Source organism: Canis lupus, chromosome 33 (assembly GCF_048164855.1).
Source record: "Canis lupus baileyi chromosome 33, mCanLup2.hap1, whole genome shotgun sequence".
Classification (NCBI taxonomy): domain Eukaryota; kingdom Metazoa; phylum Chordata; class Mammalia; order Carnivora; family Canidae; genus Canis; species Canis lupus.
In genome coordinates, this window is record NC_132870.1 from 5,671,247 (window position 1) to 5,698,218 (window position 26,972).

Sequence of the window (26,972 nt, forward strand, 5' to 3'; positions counted from 1 at the left end):
CTTATCCTCAACAGGGATGTGGTAAGACGGATGAGATTTTTATGGAGTCATCTGAAGTCTTTGGGAGGGTTAGGAAAGGAGTCTAGACTTTGGAACCGGGCAGGCCTGAAACAGGATTTAGTTCTGCCAGTTAAAAGAGCTGTGTGATATTCAGCAAATTACTCAGGCTCTCTAAACTCCACTTCCTTTTTTTTTTTTTTAAAGATTATATTTATTTATTCATGAGAGACACAGAGAGAGAGGCAGAGACACAGGCAGAGGGAGAAGCAGGCTCCATGCAGGGAGCCCGCTGTGGGACTCGATCCCGGATCCCTCAATCATGGCCTGAGCTGAAGGCAGACGCTCAACCACTGAGCCACCCAGGCGTCCCTGAACTCCACTTCCCATGTGTGTAAAATACCCACTTGATAGAGTTGTGATGATCCCATGAGATAGGGTAAGAAAGCTGCCTGGCACATGATGGGTGCCTAACGAATGATGGTTCATCTTTCTGGAAAGGAAGGTCCCTAAGGAGCTCAAAAAGCATTATCATACTTTCTCTTTATTGTTTCTAATAAAGATGATGACATCAAAAGTCTTTGTCAAGAGCAGTGATCACAAAGGCAAATGTACAGTAGGATTTGATTTGTGATTTGCAGAGGAAAACTGTGGCAAAATAGTGGCCGATGCTATTCTAAAGGGGCAATTAAAAAAAAAATAAAGGGGCAATTAAAAGGAGTATGCCTGATATGAGGGAGTGCACCCTTCATCTACTGGAGGCCCTAAGCCCTGTCTACAGGGGGCAGTTGTAGTGAAGACCTGCTAATGACAGATTTTTTTAAAGCCCTAAATCCATTTCCATGTGAAATTTCCAGTTTGCATAAAGTGGCTCCTAGGTCACTTAATAAAAAACATAGAGACCACACAAAAAGCATGTTTGCCGGCTGGATATGGCCTGCAGTTAAGCGGGGGTTGCCAGTTAGCAACTTCTAGAAGAGGAACATTCCATGATTGCACTCTCACTCCTTGTATAGTAAAATATTTTAGTTTTAAAATAATTCTTCGAATAATTCCACACAGAGCAAAGAGTTCAACGTACAAATAAATCTCTTCCTGCATATTTCTATATCTAGGACATCAAGGGCTCAAAATAACCTAAAAAACCTATGAAGGATTTTGTTGTTATTTATTCTTCAGGATTCAGAGATTGCTGGTGGGCACTGTCCAATGTCTGTGTCTAGGTAAAGACAAGCTGATGCCTGCTGATGAAGCCATTTTCTAGATATGTCCTTATAAAATGTGATGTTCCCTGACACTTTCCATGGTATCATAGAGGGGTTAAATAATTGATGAATAGTCCATGAAATTGTTGCCTTTACATCTTTTTTTTTTTTAAGACTTTATTTATTTATTCATGAGAGACACTGAGAGGCAGAGACACAGGCAGAGGGAGAGGCAGGTTCCCTGCAGGGAGCCTGATGTGGGACTCGATCCCAGGACTCCAGGATCATGACCTGGGCCAAAGGCAGACACTCAACCACTGAGCCACCCAGGCATCCCTGTTGCCACATCTTAAAAGAGAGAGCAGAAAGAGCTTGGAAGAAGTTATTTTGTTTTTTAAAGAATCTTTCTGTTGGTCCCAGACAAGCCTCACAAAAACAACGCTCCAGAGAAAGTCCCAGTGGGAATCAAAGTGCTAATTGTTGGCATATCAGTGGCTGAAAAGTATTAAGCCACCAGTGTATTAATTAACTTGTCCCATTCCACTTCTGAGCTTACAGCAGAGAAAAAAAAATTGTACTTCAATATCAAGAGGCACAGGAAAAGTTAAGCTTCATTTTTGACTGACAGTTTCCCACACACGCATACACCCTAAAACTAGCAACTGTACATTTAGAGCGTTTACTACAATATAATAGGTTTCTCAAGTATGTGACAATCCAGATATCTGTGCATGGCTTACCCACAGAAGCCATCTTCCAGGACGGGAAGGTACGGTGACATCCCTTTTGGTAGGTAACAGGCACATTAGGATGGAATTACCTCAGTTAGGATATGACTGTGATAACAAGAAGAGAGAAATCTTGGACCAGAAGAACCACAGGACATCTTCAAGGAACATGTTGAGTCCCCTTCAGCACACACCCAGGGATTTGTTCAGAACTGGCTATAGGAAATTAAACTACCAATACTTCATCTCAGGACATCTGTGTGTTCTGTGGACATGTCTTCACCAAATAATTGCTCAGTCTGTAACCATCCAAATAGTATTGGGCAATGATTGCATCTGGCCGAAATGATTCACTTTACACACTGGCAACTTCAATGATATGCAATACAACAGGTTAATTCTGTGTTCTTTTGCCTATTTTTTCTGTTTTCAACACTGAATTGAAAGCAAATTCCATAAAGAGAATGGGGCCTGGAGGTGTTCATGTTCCTTATTTATTGTAGGCAGTGTAGGATTTCTTTCCCTCTTCAAATGCTAGGTTAGGAAATAGCAACTAGGGTCCACAGAAAGGGACAAATGCAATCATTCTACCAAAATGATGTTTCAGGGATCTGCTATAAAATTCTCTCAGTATTTAGAAAAAATATAGTTTTGAAGTTACAAATTTTAGAACCTAAGATGTCAATAATAAAAGGGTGTTTTTTTTTTTTTTTTTGGTAAAACATATTGAGATTTTTGAGAGACGGGCACTAAAACAGCACTATTGTAAAGTAGCATATCGAGTAGAATTGCTATTTGGAAAACTAATCCTCAGTTACTTCTCTTATTTCTCACACCCTTTTGTCTCATGACTCCCAATCTCTAATACTATAATGATCCAATAATAAAAATATTTTGCCTCAGAAGTCTCATTTGAATGTCGAGTATATTTTAATCATGATATTACATACACCTTAGTTTGAGAAAGGCTTTTTCGAAAAGAGAAGTCCAATTCCAGCAAGTGTAAGCCAATCTTTCGGCAACCCTGTTCCCTAGGATTATGATGTTCCCAAGATAATTTCCTAATCTCTCTTGGGTCAACACTGCGGTTGACTTGAATGGCAGAACACGAAGGGAAGTTGCTACGCCAGATTTGGCACTTACGGATGCTGAGTTGTGCTTTTCCTTGAGAGAGCACCCCATTATGGGAATAGAATCCTGGGAGTGGGATTTGAGGGGGTGGTCGAGACCTTGTTTTGCAAGGTTAGTGAAGATCTGATTGGAATTTGGGTATAAAACAGGACATAAACTCTAACTGGGACAGTGGCAACTTTTCAATACCCTTAGTGCACGCTTCTCAAATTCCTGCTGTCATTTCAATTAGAACCAATGGTCTTCTTTCCTACCAGTTCCTTCAGATGTGAAGTGTTGCTGTGATCTGCCAAGAATGTATTAGGTTCCCTTAATAAAGATAAATACATCACAGCAGTGGGTTAAGTGACACAGCCAACAGTTAATTCTTGCTTCATTAAGCCAAACCAAATAATGCTCATTTAAATGAAGAAACCCATCCTATGTCCCAGTAAATATTTGGTATCAGAGCAGCAATGAAACCTCATGCTATGTAAACCTTACTTCTCTTTAGAGGCTCCTAGGACATTTCCACTAGTACCCCACTGAGAATGATAAACATTCAAAGCAAAATGACACTTGTCCAAATAAATGGGTAAAACAAGCTTTGTGGAGTCTCTTCCTAGAATTTGTGCTGTTTTTTGTTTTTTAAAAAGTGTGTATTCTCTCTATTGTGCAGGCGTGAAAATGTTGTAATCCTCCCTGGGCATCTCAGCCATTAGTATGAATTAGAAATTCCTACTGAATAATCTCGGCAAATCATCTGGTAGAAAGTGCCAGGGCTTTCCAGGCTAAGTGCACATTATACATATAAATCATTATCACTTTGGGGTTGATTAGAAAAGGGCAGATATTTTGCAGTCTTGGCAATGTGTGTAGGCCTGTGGCAACTGATTAGCTATTTCAAATTAATAGCTTAAAATTAAAACAAGCCTGGGGTTAGAATAAAGGGAAATGGTTTTTCTACGTAAGGAAAGCTTCAGCCTCTTCAAAAAAGCCCCTTCCCTCCTCCTCCACCTCTGCCTTCCTCTTTTTTTTTTTTTTAATTTATTTTTTATTGGTGTTCAATTTGCCTTCCTCTTATTATCCAGCCTCAGAACGGTATCTGTCAGCTAGAGGACATACCGTGATGTGACTTATCATGTGAGTTTCCAGAGTTCCCTGGAAGGGAAGGCGGTGTCAATAAGATGTATTTTTCTGTAGTTGTCTCCCAAGGGAGCTTGGAAATTTCTTAGGGGGAGTGGCCCTGCGGCAAGAGGACTGAATCCTTCCTTCTGTAGGCCACACACCACCCCTGCCTGCCTCAAGCAGCTTCCGGAGGCGGGAGACTGGAGACCATCTACCTAAACCCCACAGGCCCACTACAGGACTCAAGTGTCTCCCATTCAGTGAAAAAGAAAAAACCCAACAGAGAAGAAAAGATACAACAAATGCATATTCTGTTTCCAGGGTAGGAGGGAGGGGAGGCTCAGGAGCAGGCAGGGCGGGTCATGTGCTTTGGAGGTGGAAAGAGGATCTGGGTTTCCTAAAGAATTTTATGAGATCTTTTTTTTTTGCCACTTTGCCTTCTTGGTATTACGGGCCTAGATTTTATTTTGGAAAGTATTAAAAATTACACTTGTACTACTATCTCAGTTTGCCTTTTAAAGTTAAGACAAGAAAGGAAGAAAAAAATCTCGGTCCTTGAAAGACCCTTTTGCAGGCAGTAGAAAAATATTCCTTGACGTTCTTGGTGCTCTCCAAGAAATGAGAAGCCTCAAGTTTGCCCAACCTTAGGATTTAATAGTTAACTACGATGGGCAAGGCTTTATTTCTTTAACTATTGGCTTTATTTCCCTAGCGATTTCCCCTTGTTTTCCAGATTTTATTTGACAAAGAGAAGCTGTCCCCTATGCAATTTTAATGTAATTTTTAAAAAAAGATAAAAATGCCATTTTAGCGTCAAAACTATTTTTTTCATCAGATTATCCACTAAAAATGCATTATAACATTTTATGTTCTGCAGTCTTAAAGATTGTTACCACTGTTAAAATACTGAGGTGGGGAGAGCAAAAAAAGAGATTAAAAAAAAAAAAAAAAGAAAGAACAGAATGGAATAAAATCAGTATAAGGGGAAAACCACTATCATAAAATTGGGTAGGCCTCTACTAGAGATGCTCTAAAATGTATTAGGTCCCAATTAAGCCTTATTACAGATTTTTCATTTAATTTTTTGATAGCTAATATATTTACATATTTCAAAATCAAAACAATATAAAAACAATAGAGAAGTTACATTGCCACCCCATCCCTGTCTAGCCCATACCCACTGCTGAGTCCCTGCAAATAGTCAACTTTATTAATTACTGCTGTGTTCCTTTATGCACAGCCCGCATACATGTTAGTAAGTATGAATTTAACTAGAAAAAAAAAGAGGAAGGAAATAAACCAACCTTTACTGGACAACCGCTACTTGCCAGACACTGTTAGGTGTTTCTCCATAAGTTAGGTCACTGATTCCTTAAAACAGCTCTGTAAAGTTGGTCTTTTTATCTGCCACAGGACCAGACCTCACGTCAGGTGGGCAGAAACCCCAGCCCTTTGCATTGACCTTCAGAGTTTCATGTGGATTGAACACACCTTTTGGTTTTTATACTTCAACTCATTGCTCCACCTAAATAACATCTTTAAAATACTCATCTTTCAGGGTGGTTTTGAGGCTTACATTGAGTTGTTAACGAACGATGTGGCATACAGTGAGAGTTCTATAAATGGCAGCTGTTATAATGTCTCTAAGAGAACTTCCTGTGTCACGCTAAGTTCATTCAAAATGTATTGATTTCTGTTTGACTCAAAGAGATGGCCCCATTTTTGGATTTAGTCTATTTCGATGCCAACCTTACCCCTGAGTGAGTAATAACCTTTTTCTACTTCTTACGAAAATAAAAATAAAGCTAGATATTACATCACTAGATCCTCTCTTGGACAGCCAAGTTTAAAGCCTAGGAACAAGAATTACCATATTCACTCTGTGTCAAGGATCAGCAAACTTCTGTAAAGGGCCACATAGTTAATATTTTTGGCTTTTTGGGTCTTTGTCACAACTACTCAACTCTGCATTGCAACACAAAAGCAGCCACAAAAATAAGCGTAGCTACCTACACTCCAATAAAACTTTATTATGGAAATTTGAATTTATATTTAATATTAATGCATACTCATGTTTAACTTGAATTTACATGTGTTTTAAAATATTTTTCTTCCTTTGCTTTTTTTTCCACCATTAAAAAATGTAAAAATTACCCTTAGCTAATGGACCATATAAAAGTTGGCATAGCTTACCAACTCCTACCCTAAATTATAATGATTTGATGAAACTCCTCTTGAATCTGGCCAAGTCTCTCCCCCACCCCCTCTATTTTCAAAGACTGTATTTATTTATTTGAGAGAGAGAGAGCAGGAGACCATGAGCACGAGTGGGGTCAGGGGCAGAGGCAGAGCAAGAAGCAGCTTCCCTGCCTCACAGGAAGCCCAACACAGGGCTTGATCCCAGAACCCAGGGATCATGACCTGAGCCAAAGGCAGACGCTTAGCCAACTGAGCCACCGAGAACCCCCCACCCCCCGCCCCCTTAGTCTTTCTCTCCCACTGCACCACTATCATATCAAGGAAAACAAAAGGCAGGCCCTTCTGGAAGAAATACTCCTACTTACCCAGGGAGCTACAGTTTTATTTCTCATAAGCACCTTAGAGTTTTGTAAATACAATTTAGTGATTCATATGCAAGTTTAGATGCAGGTTTGAGTTGATGTCAACGAAGCACCATGACCTCAATGCTGAAAAACACAGTAGTAGACAATATGTCCAGCTGCTGGGAAATTAAACAACATTAGTATCTGACAGTATGTAATTACTTTATTTGAAAACCAAACTTTGGAGAAGATTAATGGTAGAAGATGCAAGAGCATTTTGCTACTTGTGTACCTTGAAAGCAGAGGCTTCTGCCCTTTGGTGCCAATTTGGCCAGGGGATGCAGGGAGCTCAGAAAGGTCCCGGTGTAAGCTCTCTGGGGCTTTGTCCTGCTGAGAGACTAGAAGTCAGACTTGCTGGAGACACCTCTCTGGAAGGCTGTGCCCCAGCCTCTGCTCCTTCTTCAGGCTTTGGCAGTTACTTTTCCATCTCCTGGCTCCAACCACCTTCATGTCTCCTCTCTCTAGCACCATGATTTTCTCAAGAGTTCAGCCCTCTAGAAACAAAAGTCAAGAAGGCAGGTTGTCTGTGGAAAACTTCTGTTTTCCACAACACACCCCTATTCTGAGGCTAAAGGAGCACAAAAGCCTTGCTAACTACTTAGTAATGGTTAGGGAAAAATACTTTAATAGTCCCATAAATTATCTTTGACACAAGCATTTCTTTATCATCTGGGGAAACCAAGCATTTCAAAGGGCCAAATAGTCAGCTGCAGTCCACTCAGGAAAATTCCATCTGCTTCTGTGGATTTTCAGATTATGAATTCTTGGAAAGAAGATCTGAAAAACTGGTGTGACCAGGGAAACGTCTAGAATTCATTTCAGAATTGTTGTTAGCACAGAACCTAGCACCTTCATGGTGCACAATGGGAATCTAGATGTTGAAATTTTAAAGAAGAAATATTGGAACAAGGGCTAAAAAAAAATTGCAATTGTCAAGAGATGATTGAGGAGCAGGTAATGAACAAAGGCATAGGGAAATGAAGATGTGAGCTATTTCAAGCTCCAGGAAAGCATGGAGCTTGTGTGTCTTATTCACCTGGATGTCCTTCACCACCAGACCTTGGAAGAGTGCCTGGCTCAGTAGCATTTGTTGAATGGATGGGAGAGTAAATGGATTTTTATTGAGAGGAAGGAGGAATAAGGCCAGAAAGACAGTCTATTGGTCAAGTCTCGGCAAGAAATGGAATTTCCCTCAGATAATTCAAGTACCATTTTAATGAAGAAATGACTTAAAAAGATATGGTTAAGGGAAGCAAAAAGAGATGTTGGGGCACCTGGAAACTTGTGAGAGGAGACCAACAGCACCTCTACAGGTGATAGCACCCTACAGGGCGGCAGCAGCCATTTGACAGAAACCATGCAGTTACTACCAGAGACAAGTACAGAAGTAGGGAGGACGTTAAGGAAGAAGTACCCTGACCTCTGTCTCCTCCAGTCCTCCATTCTTCCGCCACTGCCTCCCTCTCACCAAACCCAACCAAAAGACAGAGGGCATGAAAGCAGGCCAGAGAAGGTTGGAGAAAGGATCTGAGAATGGGGGCAAACCAATAGTCCATTGGGTGAATAGAAACTGGAAAACCATTTTTTTTAAATATACAAATGACATATAACATTATATTAGTTTCAGATGTACAACATAATGATTGGATGCATGTATATGTTGTGAAATGATCACCATAATAAGTCTAGTTAACATCCATCACCATGCATAAGTTACAGTTTTTTTTCTTCTGATGAGAACTTTTAAAATTCATTCTCTTGGCAACTTTTGTGAAAGCTGGTCTTAAAAAATTTTGTGCTAGAGTTAGGAGTCTTTTATGGCTTCTCTTCCTCTCTAATTTTTCCCACTCCTACCTCTGGGAAACAAACAAAGTGTTGCAGAAGGGGAGGTGGGTGGAGGGATGAAGTAACTAACTGGGTGACAGTCACTAAGGAGGGCACATGATGGGATGAGCACTGGGTGTTATACTATATGTGGGCAAATTGAATGTAAATAAAATATTTAAAAATTAAAAAAAGAAATTTGTGCTTTTGCTTCCCTATGCCTTCATTCATTCTCTGCTCTCCAAAGATAAATCCTGGCCCACTAACCTCTTATCAATTGGATTGATAGGCTATTAGCTGCCATTGGAGATTTTGAACAAGAAAGTGGCAAAAAAAATAGGGTTTTGGGAAGCCTTTTCTATGTTCACATTCCAGCCCCCACCACTCCTTAACTGTAAACGCGGTCTAGTTACTTAAACCTCCGTGTTACTTAAAATCTCAATTTCCTTATCTATAAAATGAAGGAAATTATGGTAGCTATCTCATAAGGTTGTTATGAAGACCAAATGAGATCATCTAAGTAAAATGCTTGGGTCTAATATTATTGCTTTTTAAAAGCTTATCTTGGATTGAATTTAAACAAATTTGTCATATATTGAAAATTTTACTCTCAAATCAATGTTAGGGCGAGGTTGTAGTGTATTTGGCAATGATAACTAAAAGACAAGAGTCTTTTTTATGACTTCATGACCATGCAATTTTACTCTGCTTTTGTCTACTCAAGCTAAGAAGCTCCCTTCCTTAAGCATTGATTTTTCTGTCTTTAAATAATATTAGAATCTTATAGAAGCTTTAGGTAATACCAGTGAAGTCCACCTACATGTGATCTCAACACACAGCTGCGGTTTAGCTACCAATGCATTTCTGAAAATTGCTTCCTTGGCATTTCAGCACTTTATTTGAAAGAACAACTGAAGCAGAAAGAAAGTCAAGCAACAACAGGAGGGCTTCGTTTTTAAACTCATTAGCTGGCAAACTAAAAATTTGCTTAGATCAGTTGGGGTTTCAAATGTTAGAATAGGCTTCTGAAATGAAAGTCAGTAGCTACAGTTTAAAAGTCTGAAGCAAATTTTCTTCCCCTTCCCCCACCCACTTCCTTAATTTTCTAATGAGAGTTTCACGTGCCCTCTTAATAGATGTGTATTTATGGTGTGCAAGGTACTGCTGTTTATACCATCATTAAAATTTAAGCAGACATACATTTTATGGAAAGATTGGCTATAATTATGATTTTTAAAAAAGATTTTATTTATTTATTCGTGGGAGACAGAGAGAGAGAGAGAGAGAGAGACAGGCAGAGGGAGAAGCAGGCTCCATGCAGGGAGCTCGACGTGGGACTCAATCCAGGATTCCAAGATCATGCCCCAGGCTGAAGGCGGTACCAAACCGCTGAGCCACCCGGGCTGCCCCATAATTATGATTTTTAAATCCCCTCCCGCTTCCAATTTTTAGCACTATAAAAGAAGCATTACTTTTACTGAGTTCTTGATAAATATTTGTGGAGATTTCTAAAATTATAAATGCATTTATAATTCTGATGCCTGGTGTGCCAATTCCATGTGCTTAGGCTAAATAACAAGGGGATGCAAAAGTATTTAAATATCATTTTGATCCCTGAGACTTCTAGTTATTTCAACACGTAGGTGAACCTTCATGATGATTCTTAAAGATAAATTGCTTATTATTATAATATACACTTTTTATGAGTAATGACTACCTTCCCAGTGAATTATATTTTTAAAATATAGTATTAAAAAAATGGTATCTCTTGGGCCATGAAAGCCCTTAGATAATGGTTTTCAAGGATTTCCCCTGTCATTGCTTAATAATATTCAGGGCCTCCAGAGAGACTTCTGAATTACATGTTAAAAATTGTATATACAATATAATCACATCTATATCTAAAAAATGCACTCAAACCAGTTGCATAAAAAGTTGAAAAGAAATTAATCAAACTCTTAATAGTAGTTACATATGGGACATAGGAATAAAACAAAGTTGTAAAAACAGGGCTAATCCATTCCCAGGGACTCTTGATCCCCTTTTATAGCTTTCTTTTAGAATAGGTGGTAGTGGCAGTGGTGAAGAACATGAGGTCTGGGTTTGAATCCAGGCTGCACTGCTTGCTATTGTGTGACCTTGTACCAGTATGAACATTGCTGTGACTCAGTTCAATCTATACATAAGGGATAAATAGTGATATTTACCCTGTGGAGTTGTGAGACTAAGTGAACGAGTGTGTACAATCACTTAGAACACTAGCAGGAACTCACTAGGGACAGATAAATGAGAGGAGCTATTATTTTGTTGTTTACATTCAATCTTTTCCAGTAGGATGTGACCTCCTGAGAGAAGTTATTTATTTATTATATTCCTGGACCCTAATGCAATGACTAGCAAATAAGAGATCCTCAATAAAGATTTGTGAATACATGAATGAATGAATTCCACATGTAGGTGACAGAATGTCACTATTTCATCAGTAATGATCTAATTATCCTATCCCTAGTCTGTGGTCTGTCTTTATTTTAGCCTTCGCTGTTTAACATCTGCTCTGAAAGTGTTCCAAGCCCGTCCACACTGATCCAGGTCACTAGTAAATGGTTTAACTCATGATGACACATGTGTTGGCCAATAAAGAGCATTTAAGAGGAGTCTGACTCTAGGGGCACTTGGGTGGTGTAATCGGTTAAGTGTGTCACTTTTGGTTTTGGCTAAGGTCGTGATCTCAGGTTTGTGTGATTGAGCCTTGCACGAGGCTCTGCACTCAGCATGGAGTCTGCTTGTGACTCCCTCTGCTTCCTCCCCTGCTCTCTCTCCCTGTAAAAGAAATAAATAAAATTCTTTAAAAAAAAAAAAAAAGAGGAGTATTACTCTAAGACATACCAGCCTTTCTAACATTAAAAATGAGGGATCCCTGGGTGGCGCAGCGGTTTGGCGCCTGCCTTTGGCCCAGGGCGCGATCCTGGAGACCCGGGATCGAATCCCACGTTGGGCTCCCGGTGCATGGAGCCTGCTTCTCCCTCTGCCTGTGTCTCTGCCTCTCTCTCTCTCTCTCTCTGTGACTATCATGAATAAATAAATAAAATCTTAAGAAAAAAAAAAAATAAAATAAAAATGATAGTTACCTTTCAGATTCTCGTATGAGTTACAAAGACTAGGTCACATCTAAAGTGTAAGTTCGAAAGAATCAAAAGGCACTTAGTCCATGGGTAAAGGCAGGGTTTATAAACCAATCAGTTGGTTATGTCCCTTTAGTGCCATGCTTCTCTTCAACAGCTGCAGCCCAAAACTATTGGGCAAAGCTGCACCTGCCTCAAAATTTTTCTGATAAGTATAAGAAGACACATAAATGGCTGGACTCCACCTTCATAGAGAATTAATTCAATTGCTTGAATTTTCTCCAAATGTCACTGGATTTTAAAAACGAATATTATTTTACAATATTACTTGCTTAAAACCTATCCAGAGTCTCTTATGATGAAACAAAAATTATCACGTTCAACTAACATATATATTGTAAATCCTAATATTTGTCTCTCCCTGCAAAATTAGTTGTTGGGAGGAAACAATCTCCTCAGCTTCCTTCTGTCCTATTTCTGCCTCTCTTGCTGAAGCAGAGGCCAAATTTAGAAAATATTAAACACACATACATGTGCCACACCTATATCTTGTTTGAAAAAGAAGATACATATTATTACCCCCTTTAAGATAAGGCTCCTAAGGCACCTGGAAAGTACAGGAGAATGAATCACCTCTGGGAAGTACCCTACAGATTTTCAAAGGGTTGTACCCCAGGATTCCTAACTGCCCTTTATTAACCCATTATGGGTTATTACTTTATTAAATGAAACTATTAAAATACCCAAGGGATGAGGTGGGAGAAATGGATTGGCCATAATTAGTAAGTACCCAGTAAATAAGAAGCGATGGAGGGAATTCACTAGAGGAGAGAAGGGTGAGGAATTAAATCACACTGGCTAGTATTTATATAATGTTTACTAATTTACAAAGTGTGTTTTACACACAGGAAAAGAGTAAACCAAAGAGGATAATGAATTAGTATAGGTAGGGAGTCTTCACTAACACATAAGGTCTTTCTTTAGACCTGAAACTTGCCCTATTGTTACACTGAGGTAATGAAATCTATTGAGACTACAAAGAAATCTAGGTATCTCCTTATTTAACTTTAAATGTCAAATGGGTGGATCGAAATCTGCCTTAAAGTTTCGTGAACTTTGATACCATTACTCCTTCTATTACGTGGGAATTTTTTTAATGTGGTTCTACATTCTAACACATACATTGGGTTTCCAAGAGATTTCATTTATCTGTTGCACAAGCCCCCCGCCTCCAGCCCCATGCCATGGACGTGGTGAATGCAGGTATCACAACAGAATCACAGCACAAGGACAAGAGTGACCAATGTCCCTCGGAAGCCTGAGGCCAATCAGGAAGAAATTCATATTTCTGAGCATTTATTCTGACCCAGGCTCTGGCTCAAGATGCAGAGCACTATCCCTACTGATAAGACCCAGACACCCCTTAACTCAGTGGCAGCTTATCTTCTCAAATCGCAGCCCAGATAGTAGCCCAAATGGCACAGGGTACAGGTCTCCGCCTCCCTCCCCACGGTCCCCTCCTCCCAAGTAAAATATTACTCTGCATGAAACTTTACAAAAAGAAGAGTGTGAAGTCACAGCCAAGCCTACTCCCCATCCCAGGGGGCCATTATGTACCATTTTACTGCAATTTCGCTTTGCTTTGTTTTTTCCACTGATGCATTTAGCTACACCAAGTAGAGAAAAACCCTATTCAAGAGAGTGGGGTCATTATCCACACAAAAGGCCATTTAGAGAAAGAACAGCTCCGTCAGTTCAAGCTGTGGCTGCCAGAGTCCAGACCCATTAGAAAAAAGGTTAGCTGTTTAAGTGGGAATGGGAAACAAAATGTAATAATTAGGGCTAACTGGGCACCCTCCCCCCTGCCAAGAAAGCTGCCTGGGATCATAAACTAATTCCCTGAAAGTCCTAAGCTTAGGGGAAAGCAAATCATCAACTCTACATGACAGTTCAGTTGTTAACCTTTACCCTAGAGACTAGGTTTTCATTCTTTCTCTCTCTTTTTTTTCTTTTAGGTATGTTTTGTATAGATGTCACTTTTATAGGGTTGGGCTGTTCTTTTTCTGGCTTACCACTATTGACATGTTTCTGATTACTGCCGTGTGTGCGTGTATGTGTGTGTGCGTGTGTGTAAAAACCATGAAAACAAATAAATGCCAAAATTAACAGCAGTTACCTTTGGTGATGAAATATGTGGTAGAATCAGGAATTCATTTTTCTTTGTTTCCTCCTCTGTACTCCCTAATTATTCATTTATTAACATGTAATGTAAAAAGGAGAAGAAAAAGACACATAAACTATTTCTGGTAAAATTTTCTGCCATGCTTCCCTTAAAGGAGAAAAAAACAATTAGAGTCTCAACATGATTAATCATGAGGAGAAAGGAGGTAAATGCCTTAGAGAAGAAGCTGCATCATGAAGGGATGAGAACTGACGCGAATGTTAACCAGACTTCACCTCTCCTTTTCGTAAGTCATTTAGCAGCATCTGGATGAAAGTAATTTCAGACTAACAGATATTTGTAGTTGTTAGTGATACAGGAAATGCTCAGCATTTAGCATCCTCAGAGGCACGCTGTTCTGGTTAATGAAACAATGGTAGGATGAGCACATACTCATCATTTTATAGTCCAACTCGGACTGGAGGGTAACCAGGCACATAGGGTATGGATAACCAACCTTCAGTAAATAAGACGGGGCCGAAAATGCTATGGAAAATGTCATGTTTGATGATTCAGAAGGCACTCTGGGAGCTTGCAGACCGTTGACTAATTATTCTGAACATCCATGATGAATATAACATAGAGCAGCATAAGTACAAACTTGTAAGAAATTTCTATTGCTAGATTATGTGACAAATTTGTTTTTTATGCAATATTTCTAAGCTGACTTGAAGGTAAAATGGAGATAGGAATTAATTGCTTAGCAAAGAGAGATTAGGCATTTTATTTATGCCTTTATGGACTTTCATTAACACTTGTTTTCATTTTTATGGCTTCTCATGACAAAATGTTTACTGAGTGTGGCACATTTAATCCAAAAAAAGCATGATTCCTGTGTTCACATTGCTTAATTAATAATTTAAGAAGTATTTATGGTAAGGGCATGTCCTTTGAATCACATGAGATTTCTTAAAAATTTTTTTCATCATTAAGTTTTGTCTAGGTAGTTTTTTTCATCTTTATTTTTTAATTAAAATTTTTGTATTTGAGTGTACTTGACACACAATGTTGCATTAGTTTCAGGTATACAATATAGTGATTCAACTTTTCTTTCTGTTTTTCTGTACTCATTACTAGTGTAGCTACCATCTGTCACCACACAATGCTATTTCAATACCATTGACTATAATCCCTGTGCTGTGCCTTTTATCCCCATGACTTATTCACTCCAGAACTGAAAGCCTGTATCTCTCATTCTCCTTCACTCATTTTTGTCTAGATATAGTTTTGTCTGGGTAGAGGAAAGACCAAGAGACAATCTTGAAATCTATAATCGCCTTTTGGTTTGTGGGGAAAAGAATAGATGTGAACGAAATATTACAGGCCAGTAAAAGCTTGAGAAATGAAAATGAAGTAAATTCAATGACAAACATTTTTTAAGGCCTACTATGTTCTAGATGCTGTTGGAGGCACTTGACATACATAATGTTAACGAAGAGAAAATAAAATGTGTCATGAAAATACCAAAGATGCTAGATGATGATAAAAAATTATCAAAAAAATAGAGCAAGGCATGCGAGATTCAGAGAGGGGGTTGCTTTTGAAATTTTAAATAGTGTGGTTAGGCTAGGCTCCATTAAGGAAATTTTTGAGCAAGCCTTGAAGGAGGTGAAGAAGTTAGTCACATGAATATGGGGAGGTGGAGAAGGGACGGTCCCAGCCTACAAATAAGAAACAGTGGGAAAATGGGAAAGGGAAAATTATTCAATGAGGCAAAGAGAAAGAGTACGGGAAGAAAAGAGGTACAGTCATTTGAGATAAGCAGACAGGGAATTCTTAACATAACATAACTTTGAAATGTTGGCTTTGGAAATGATTGGAAGAAATAAAAAATAATCTTTGTCCCTGATTAGCATATGGAACACAGATCTATAAAATAAAAAAATAAAAAAATGGGATCCACCTATACATACCTAAAGACTGGCATTTTTCTAGGTAGTGGCTACCAAACTGAATGCATTCATTCCTTTATCATTTACGTTCTGAGAATCACATGTGCCAGATGCTGTGTTAGGAACTGGGGCACAGTGATGAGCAAAATAGATGCAATTCTTGCATTCATGGCAGAGACATACTTTATCTAAATGATGCACTTGTTATCCTATTATAAGTGCTGTGGAAAATCACACAGAGTTAGGAAAATATGTGGGAGAGTTACTTGACCTACTTGGGAGTCAGGAGAAGCTTCCACTAGGAAGAAATATTTGAACTGAGACTTGAGGAGTTGCATTAGTGTTAACTAGGGAAAGAGAAAGATTAACCTAGTCAGAGGTGGGCATGTTTGAAACAATGAAAGGCCAGTGGCTTAAGGAGGGAAGAATGATTCAGTCAGGATCTAGCAAAAGACAGAGCACACTCAAACACAGTCACTGAGGACAGGTGAATCAAGAGACTCCTTAAAATAGTGTCTGAATGGTTAAGGGGAATCCACAAGGGATGTATAGCACCCGTGCTATGAATGCAAAGTTGAAAAGAATGAAGCTGCCACTATGCCTGGACACCATAGTGGAAGGCAGGAGTATTTACAAAAGACAAGAGCTACAGGAAAGAGATACCTCACTGCAGCTGTGGCTATAAGGAGATACAGCCAGTTGGAGGCAACACAGCAGGGAGAGATCCAGGGGAATAAATACTGTGCTGCAATTTCCCGCTGCCTTCCCATCTCCCATGTTTCTTTAGTCAAATGGACTATAAATCAGACCATGAGGGTCTTGATGCAGAATATAAAAGTCAGCTCCTAGGGCACAGAATGAAATGGAGAAGGATAACATGGATGTGGAGGGGCAAACAGAGACTGTCCTGCAGAGTATGGGCCAGATCGTATGAGAACTTATGGGCCAAGTGAAGGATTCAAGTATTTGTCATTCTAAAAGGTCATTCATGTACTGTGAGGAGATGGGAGCCACTGTGGATGAAGGAAGCTCAGCTGGAGCTGTTTTGGTGGACTCTGTGAGAGATAATTGTAGTTTCTACCGATCTGGTGGCTGTAGAAGGTGGGGAAGTGTGGAAAGACTCAAGAGGTAATGAGTTTGTGTTGGTTTGGGTGTGGGACATACAGAAGAAGGCACGACAGGTGCTTGAGATGAATTCCAGATTTTGGTTTGCATAAGTGGGTAGGTGATGGTGCCATTCTTTGAAGGAGGACTAGGTTTGGGGAAAATCGTGAGCTTGGTTTTGGACATACTGAGTCTTTGAGAAAACCACTGTAAATGTCAAATCAGCACCTCCACTTTACTAGGTGTTTACAGCCTACTTTTACTGTGCCCTACAAGACATTCTGCAAGGCATTTTATAGAAAATATTTTCTCCTATCCTCAAAATGTGGAGGCAGACATTATTTTTCCCATGTTTCTGATGAGAAAACTGAGGCTCTAGGTTAAATATTCTGCTTGCATTCAGTACTTAAAATCCAGACATTTTAAATTCCAGCTGGAGCTCTTTCTCCTGTCTACTGTTTTATCTTCAAGTCACATAAGCATCAGAGAAGGCTGTACAAGAGGGTGAGCAAAAGTGAAAAAACTGTTATGAGGTCTTATTTCATTTGGAGAAAATGTGGGTTTTGTCTCATTAGATTCTAGAGGAGGCTCACATGAGTTTTGATTCATCAATCAATCAGCACTCCTCGGGCAATTGTTATATGGTTAGGATTTTGCTGGCCATTATAAAAAGATTATGAATAGTATGAAATATGATCTTAATATTAAGGGCTTAAAATTTAGTTGTGGAGGCAAATACACTCTGGAAATAACTTTACCTATGATAATATTATATGCTGATAACAAAATGCCAGATTGTGTAGGGCCAACAGCCCAAGAAAAGGATAATATATAGCGTGATAAGGTCTTATTTAGGGGAGACTTGCACTGTGTGCACAAAAAGAAACTGAAGGAGGACAGAATACTGTGTGATGATGGTCTAAGAAATTTCAGCAGTTGAATGTTGGTCTGCAGATTGTCTCCTTAGGGAATTTCTTAAGATGTGCAATTAATTAGAGTTAGCTAAATGAAGTATGCATCAAACAGTCTGAGTTTGAAATTTTTGGAAGCCTATTTTATTTAACATTTATTTTTGCAATCCGTGCAGCCAAGAGTGCTGTGTTTTGGTGTGTGTGTGTATGTGTGTGTGTTTTATAGACAAGCGATAGCAATCTGTTCATATCTTTGTTGAAGGCAAGCTGAAATTGCAAATGTGTTTAAATCTGATACAGTCTAAACCTTTATCCCAATAATGAAATATTATCAATAAATCTTACCCTAAGATCTTTGAAACTCTGTAAAGATATGCTTTATGGGAAAATCACCTCAAATTTCTTTCCAGAAGGAAAGATAAGACCTCTCTTAAATAACGGCATCTGGAAAATTGAAATTTTCTTAGTAGTAGGCATTTTAATAACTGACATTTGTATAGTACTTTATGATTTGCAGACTACTTTTTATACTTTTTTATACTTTATCTTATTTGATAACTAAGCAAAGCTAAACTTTCGTCAGAAAATTATGTTGGACAAATTGTTCTCCAGAGAAGAAAAAAATGTGTTGGTTTTAACCATTTTAGAAAAAAAAAATGTGTCTTAGCATCTTAGGCATTAAGAGGGAGGTCGTAGGTTGCCGTATAATATAACAGCTGTCTAATGATATAGTAATGATGATAGTTGTAAAAATAACAGGAATTGAGCCTTTGCTATATGTATGCTACTGGTCTATGCATTTAGATGTATTAACTTGTTTAATCCTACAAAAAAAACTTGAAAAAGATATTATTTCCATATTACAGATGAGGAAACTGAGGCACAAGTGTTTAAGTAACCTGCCAAGTTCACAACATTAGTAGGTAGAAGAGCTGGGCCTTGAACTCAAGAAGTCTGGCTCCAGAGTGCTCACTCTTAACCACTTAGGACTCTATCCAAAATGTAAATTATCTCTTATATAAACAGTTTCTTAAATAAAAATTGTAAAACAGCCAATGATTTACAAGCAAAAAATAAAGGGAAAAAAGGAATAGACACTATTGTGAATTCTAATCAGGGCTCCTCAATAAAATCATATAGAAAGGAAGAAAAATCATGAAAAATAAAAAAAAATAAAAATATGCCTAAGGAAATAGAAATTGAAATATTTCTAACTTTTTGGCTAGTCTCTGAAAAAAGAAAAAGGAAGGTTAAGAAGGAAGAGACTAATTTATGATCCAAGAATAACACAATGTTATCATAATTATAAAAATATGTTTTTAGTCCCTCCTAAAATATTTCCTGCTTTACTTGGAGAGGACATTAGTAGTTCTTCTAATATAGAATAATTCCATTCCCAAACAAAGAGAGAGTCTAGAGACAGATAGAACATATTGTCTAATGATACATACTTATGTGATAAAAGTATAAAAATAAAGCCACAGAGCAGCCAAACCTAAAATCCAAAAGCACAGTTACCTCTGGGTGGAGGGTGGGCTTGGGGAAAGTAGAGGAGTTTGGAAGAGAGCAGACAAGAAATTTCTACGGTGTTACTCTTGTAGTTTTTAAAGTGTAGTTTTTTGGTTTTTTTTTTAAGATTTTATTTATTTTTTTCATGAGAGACACAGAGAGAGAGAGGCAGAGACACAGGCAGAGGGAGTAGCAGGCTCCATGCAGGGAGCCCAATGTGGGACTGGATCCTGGGTCTCCAGGATCAGGCCCTGAGCTGAAGGCGGTGCTAAACCGCTGAGCCACCCAGGCTGCCCTTTTTTTTTTTTTCCCCCTGGGAACATCAGACTCATGTTTATTAGGAGGGAGGGAGGGATGGAAAGAAGAGAGAGATCCCCTTGCCCTCACTCTCCCCGACACAGTGCAAAGTCCCCAAGCCTCTGCCCTTCGAGGGGAGGGGAGGGAAGTGGGTGAGCAGAAAGCCTTAGTTCTAGCAGCAAGCCAAGAAAAAGGTGGAGAAGGTTTGCATCCTCCTCATTGAGGAGGCCCATGGACCCAATCCACCTCTGCCCCTTGCTGTCTGGCAGGCTCAGACGTCAACAGGCTCCCGCCCTCAGTTCTGCCTCTTCACCACAAATACCCTCTGTCCTGACACGGTCACCAGCAGCGTGTGTTCTCCAAAGACCAGGGACAGGCGCTTGAAGGGTATGTTTGTGCTGTGGTGCAGCCGGAAACCACAGGCTGTGCTGACCAGCTCAGAGATGGCACTGGCTGCCTGCTCCTCATTCTCTAGATCCCCAGATGACGCCAGCACCGCACCTTCACTCAGCACCAGGTAGCCTGTGGGTCTTACTATGTTTCATGACTTTAATATATTCCTCAATTTGTGTTATGTTAATCCTTTCCTGGTACCCAACAATGAAAAGTGAACTTGTTGAAACAGTTTTATAAAAAACATAAATAAGTAAATCTAATTAAAAAATATTGTATTTGATAGAAGCCTGATAACTAACCTTATTCCTAAAACACACTACCTTTCCTTATGATGGAGTGGCCAGTGATAACCCAGACAACTCAGCTTCTCTAAAAATAAGATCAGCTTTCAAGCAGCTGTGTGGAAATGACAGAAAAAAATGAAGATCATTTTTGCAAGATTGCAGGCACCCCTCTGTGACCCTGCATAATGTTCTTCTCACTGCCTCAGTTTCTCCAGCTGCAAAGAAAAAATTATGTGTGACTCTGGATTCCTGTTCCCTCCCGATCCTGCTCTAGTCTTCAAAGAATAAGACCAAGCTTTCTAAGTACTTCTTCACAGACTTGCTGTTTGATGGACACACCGTCAAAAAAGACTTGAATGGTTGCCAAAATACCTAGCCTCAATCCAGACAGCAGAGTTCATTTCATAGTTCAGCTCTTTTGCTGTAAAGGAGCAAAGTGCTTCTTGAATGGGTGGAAGAGCAGCTGCCTGCAGTTTCCTGTCTTCAGAGAATTCAATTATTAGGAAAAAAAAAAAAAAGTTAAGTGCTCACTCAGCAGTCAGACAGTAGTTTGTACATGCAACCTCACATCCTCAAAGTGAGTACCCACGGTTCCCAAATCAAACAGTGTGTGTTCCAAATCCACTGGAAAGTTGATTGCTTGGAATTAATTTTTCCTTTCTGAAGGAGACCATGCTAGAAATGATGAAATGTCTATCCCTGGGTCTCTAAGGGGCCGGACAGTCCCCCTGGTCCCTCTTGCCTCCGAGGCCTCATGGGGCAAAGGATTTGGTGGGGAAGACTGAGGAGCAGGGCTGGTAGACTGAGCAGACCCACCCAACAAAGGGAAGCTGTTATATGTGCCATGTTGGGGAGTGTCGGGGGGGGTGCACTTCTCAGTGGGGTTCTATCTTGGGCAGCTGACAGTGAGGCAGGGGAGTGGGAGAGGGCTTTTCGGCAGAGGATGCCCATATCAAGAGAGGCTTTCAAAGGCAGGCAGGCCAGATGGGACTTCCGGGAAGTGCCACGGGGCCTATTTGTAAGTACTGAAGAAAAAGTGCCCTTTGGGACTGCTGGGAATTAAAATGTCTGTCCAGATGTTTGTCCACTAAGTTGTTCAAGGCTCATAGAGAAGGAAAACTGCTGGGCTGATGTACTTTTCTTGTCCTTTTTTCTTTTGTTCCTCTTTAGTGAAAGGGCAATAATCCCAGGTGCCTAAACCACCACAAGTCCATTCTTGGTGGTCAGATGGCCCAAGGCCACGGCACTAACCTGAAGGAGATGGAGGGATGGTGGTGGCAAGGGGACGTGCGAGAGAAGACCTGGGGGCATGGCAACATTTTATACTTGCATTAAATATTATGGTTCATGATCACCAGAAGAGAATGATATCTTTCAAATTTCATGAGTCCCTTCAGCTGACAGGGTTGACGAAGTCTGGTCACTGCAAAAAGGTGCCAGGAGACCCTTGGGCAATTGTGGAAGCAGCTCTGTTCCCCCAAGCTTGCCAGTTCCACTTACAGTCTCACAAGGTCTGGGTAAATTGCCATAAACAACTGAATCAATGTTGATGAAACCCTTTTCATATTTTCCCGTCACTATTCAAAGTAAAAATATGTATGTTAGCTAGTTTTCAAAATTATCATTTTGTTTATTTGTACTTAGAAAACTACATTTATTGACCACCAAATCGAATAAAACTAAGAGCTCTGCACAAGTGTTTTAAGAGGACTTTGACCTTTTCCCCAGTGCTCTGCTCACTGAAGTCAGCTCCTTTAGTTTCTGGAGCCTCTGGATCTGTTTCCTGAGCTGCTAAGAGGAGTCCCCCTTTCCTTTGTGGCCTCTCAGCATATGTGATCATCATGGGATGCACAGGGACAAAGCCAGAAAGACCCAGAATCTTCTCCACCTGCTGAGAGAGGTGGGTTCCATAGTGGATCCAATGCCAGATCTGGTCCAGGTTGAGAGCAACGATCTTCTCTCCATGACTGTTAGGCAATGGATCACAGGAGTCCAGATGCTCCATGAAACAGCCATCACTGCTTACCTGTTGTGAGCAGCCACAATGTGGTAGAAAGGCTGGTTGGCACAGTCACTCAGGGCAAGGTGAATGGTTAAGTGGCCTCTATGATAGGCCTTTGCTGTGCTCAGCTAGGAGCTGGACCACCATGCAGCCAGAGTGGGCCGGGGCTTGTGTGCCACCTGCTGAGCCTCCAAGCACCCAGCCACCCTCACAGATCAGCTCTGCTGCCTCCGGCCAGGTGGCTGATGGACTCAAGAAGTCCACCGCTGCCAGACCTCTCCATGACCCAAGCCCTAGCAAACACTGCCATTTTAAAGTTCAAAGATTGTGAAGATAAAGGGGGAAAAATACCAAAGATACAATGTAGGTGTACCTCAATACAATCATACAAACTAGCAAAGACATTAAAAGTAGCACCTGGAGCTGTTGGCGTACATCTTAAAGAATCATGTTTTTTGAAAAATAAGGATTTGGGGGCACCTGGGTGGTTCAGGTCTTGATCCTGGTGTCCTGGGATCAAGTTCCTCCGCATGCTCTCAGCAGGGATCATGTTTCTCCCTCTCCCTCTGCCCCTTCCCCCTACTCCTGCTCGTGCTCTCTCTCTCTCTCAAGTAAATGAATAAATAAATCTAGAAAAAAAAAAAAAGAAAAGAATGATTTTAATACAAATGAACTCTGGTCTCTAGCTTTAGGACAAATCCATAGAATACTATTTTGAGCTACTAGCTGAGTCATTTTTTTTTCTTTCTCTCTCTCTGCCATGTAATAATTATTGAGAATATAGTGTTTCAGACACTGTAAAGAAATGATTAGCAAAAGGCATAATCATTTTCTTAAATGGAAAAAGGGTAGGGAAGCATTTTACTGATGATAAAAAGACTTAGCATCCCCAACACAATCGGAAGGCCAGAGGTAACAGTAGAAATTGTCACTGGATTATAAGTCCCAAACTATAACTCTATGGGATTCTTTACAAGTTTGACATTGAACTGACTATTGCTAGAAGGAAACTTGTAGAGAGAAAAATAGTGTAAGAATTAATCCATCTGAAAATAGGATATATAATTCTAATAGCTTATGATCCAGAAGGCCAATACTTTAATGCAATCAAGACTATAATATCACTTTGAAACATACTAGTCTCCTCAGGCGAGGGCATGGCAAAGTACTTTACAAAAGATTCAGCAATAATAATCCACCAATATAGTTAATTAAAATTTTATAGGCACTGAGATATTTCTTAGCTTCAAACTCTTTAGTTACTCATGAAATCAGTACACTCAAAGCATTCAATCAGAGGCTTAGATGGATTTCATTCATTCCAGAAATGAAAGAATTTACTGAGTGGCTCTGTTTGAGATTCTATGAAGGATGCAAGGAAAATCAGGCACAGACCTCGTTTTTCTAGGGAGTTTTGTGCCTAATAGGTGAGATCAATACACCCATAAATAACAAGAATACAAGGTCAAAAGTGGTTATCACAGGAGAAGTGTGGATGACAAATCAGGGAATGCAGATTGGGGAAAACTTTTGGGAAAAAGAGATGTACTAGACCTACAGGAAATGTAGTCCAGATGGAGGGAAAAATTCAATTACAGGCATGGTTTGGGCAATTTCAAATAACTTAGTTTAGCTGGCTGAAGAGTAGCATAAAGGGGAATGCCATAAAGGAAAATGTAGCATTTTATGTAGCATAAAGGAAATGTGGCAGACAAGGACTGCATGAATCCTTAATGGAATGAAGGATTAGGAATGTCAGGTTAAGCAAGTATGTTAGACAACTCATATCTCAGCTCACAGGCAGCTTGTTTCTTTTCCTATGAGAGCACCATCCCAACCATTGTTCAAAATCTACCATTGAGAAGAACTCTTAGTTACAGACTGAGAGTTTAGTGCATAAGGAAGTATATTAATTAGGAGATTGTAAAATAATATGTAATTTTCTTTTTTTGTAATGTACTCTTTTATCCACCCTAAACTTGCAGATTAAATTTCCTTTTACTCTATGTTTGCGAAAAAACCATGTCGCATAAATATTGTTGAACAAATTAATGTCAAGGGATAAGTGTGTGTGTGTGTGAGTGGACATGTGGCGGTTGTATGACTGATTGGATGGGTGGAGACAGGATATGTGAGTGGATGAGTGTGTATAGTTAGACAGGTGGATAGAGAGGTGGAAAGGTACTGGATGGATGACTAGGTGGCAGAGTGTTGGGTGTCTGACCTGCTGACAACCTAAAGCACTTAGGTGATATGCCATATGATCCCATGAGTAAGTGTTCAATATCCAACCAAAAATTGTCAATACAAATCCAAACAATCGTTTGCTAGTAAGATTTTAGTCTGGCTATGGAAGTCAAGTACATTTTTTATTGTACTTATAAAGTGCACATTCTTCATTGCACATTGAAAAAGAACTCAAAAGACATGTCTTTTTTTTTTTTTTTTAATTTCCTTTACCCCTTCCTGCAACGGTACAGGTCTTGAAGTTTTCTCAAGTACAATTTGACCAAAACAAGGCAAAGCCACTGAAAAGGTAAAAGTCAATTAGGTGAATTTAGGGTGATTTTTAAAAATGACATTCACCATCCTATAAAGCAAGGGGATTCAGTTATATTAATAGTTTCAAAAATTATAAAACACTGATGTATGTTTTCAAAACCAACAAACACCAACCAACAGGCCATCCAACCAACCAAAAGAAAAATCTCAGAAAACCATTTATGTGTAAAGAGGGCACTAGTATTTACTAGTTTCACTAGTAAAACAAGTTTTAGGAAATCTGATACCCTTGTTATTCAAAGTTTCGTCCTTGGACCAGGAGCATCAGTATCACCTGGGAGCTTGCTAGAAATGCAGAATCTCAGATTCTATCCCAGACCTACTTAATATGCAATTTTATATGCATTGAAGTTTAAGATGCATTGCTATATGCTCTTCTCAGACATTCAAAATGTATATAGTGTTATAGGTTAAGTTTTGTTTAATCCAATGTTTATAAGAGTTATTTAATCATGGATTTCTTTTCGTAAAATACTAACATCGAATGAAATAGTTGAGCACAGTATGGGTGATGTCAAGCTCAAGGAACCCTCAAGTCCTCCCAAGTAAAGCATTCTATGTATATGTTAATTAGATATACATTTATCTGTATATGTGGGTATATATACTTATCTACATCCATACATGTATGGATTACCTATCTATCTAATAGAAAATAGGCATGATGATTTATGCATTTAGTAGATGCAAAAAGAAAATAGACTTGTTAGATTTGAGAGAAATGGTAGAGTGCAATTTTAAGTTCTTGGTGAAGAGAAGGAATTTTGTGAAAAATGAACCAGTTTAATCAAGAGGTTTACTAGGGAACGTTTATGTGGGGCTGGGATTTCCTTTTACTCTCCAAGATCTTTTCCAAAATATACATTCTTCACTAATGAGGGTTAATTTTTTTATGTGCTTTCTCCCACTTGTTTCTATTCAAATATTTTATTTTTGAAGGAATGTTGTTTGGGGGGCTGTTAAGATTTCCATAGTCTTTTAGGAATGTTATTAAAGAATGCTAGTTTTTAGATTTGTTTTAGATTAGTTTTCTTGGGTAAGTACAAATTGATATGAAAGATTTGGACTTAATTTGATGCTGTTGGAAGTAATCTGAAAATATACTTTCTCATGGTGGTGATTACATCCTTTAAACAGTATTATAAACAGGAAATTTTATTGGATTTGGCTTTGTGTTATTTTAGTGCTTATCCAAAAGTACAGGGATGTTATCACTGCCCAGTCCCTGCCCCTGAAAAAGGCACATGGATCCAGGATGGTGGCTTTTTTATTCCAGGAACTAAACACTTGAGAATAGAAAGGGCTTTGCCCATTGCAAATCTTACTTTATTCTGACCAGCTTTGGGGATGAGCAGGAGTAAGACTGAGATTCTTCCTGGCTCAGATGAATCCTGAGATTCATCCTGAGATGATTTCCGGTGGTATTTAGATATCTTTTAGTTTAACAGTCATGAAATTATCTTTATATCAGAAAAATGAAATCAGTATAGCAAATGTGCTAGATATTATCACTTAGAATGAGGTTAAGTTTAGAAAGTGAAGCCATTTGGAAAAGTAAATAACATTACAGATATGCATTCAAAATTGTGATGTGGTAAAGGATTGCAATGTGAGAAATATTCCTCTAATCCAACCGTTCTGATCTGCTGAGGAATGTGAAGCCCCCTCTGTATGGTAAGTTCATGGGAATTAGGGCCTAGAGTTTCTTGCTTCTTAGGGTCCAGGTGACAGCAACAGTAATAGTCCCAGAAGAAAATATCTTAAGTGCATCTGAAATATCTTTGGGATGTAGAATCATCAATCACAGTGAATGTCTACTTCTTTAAATATTAGACAACTGATTACATGGATTCAGTTCATAATTTTCAGGATTCTACAAAGCATTCAGATACATCATATTAGTAAAGTGAAGAAATCCCTCTCTGAGAATAGGTTGAGTTTTTCTTACTCGAGGTACAAACTGTCAGGAAGTTTATCTCATACCTGTCTCCACTTTTCTGAGGGTTGGTTTTGCCTACCATTTTCAGATGGAATTGTGAGCAAGTAATGATTCTGCCTCGAATTTCTTTATTATACA

General features: G+C 39.2%; 1 protein-coding gene across 9 annotated transcripts in view; it reads right to left on the reverse strand.

The window, feature by feature from the left end:
• RASGEF1B (RasGEF domain family member 1B) overlaps positions 1–26,972 on the reverse strand; it is a 545,064-nt gene that overhangs the window by 71,560 nt on the left and 446,532 nt on the right. The window contains exon 1 of one of the 9 annotated variants that reach the window (XM_072809899.1): positions 7,004–7,229. The exons of the other annotated variants lie outside the window; for them this stretch is intronic. The gene's annotated coding sequence lies outside the window, so the exon portion shown is untranslated. Of the gene's footprint in view, positions 1–7,003; positions 7,230–26,972 lie in introns of those variants that run through there. 9 annotated transcript variants of the gene reach the window in all.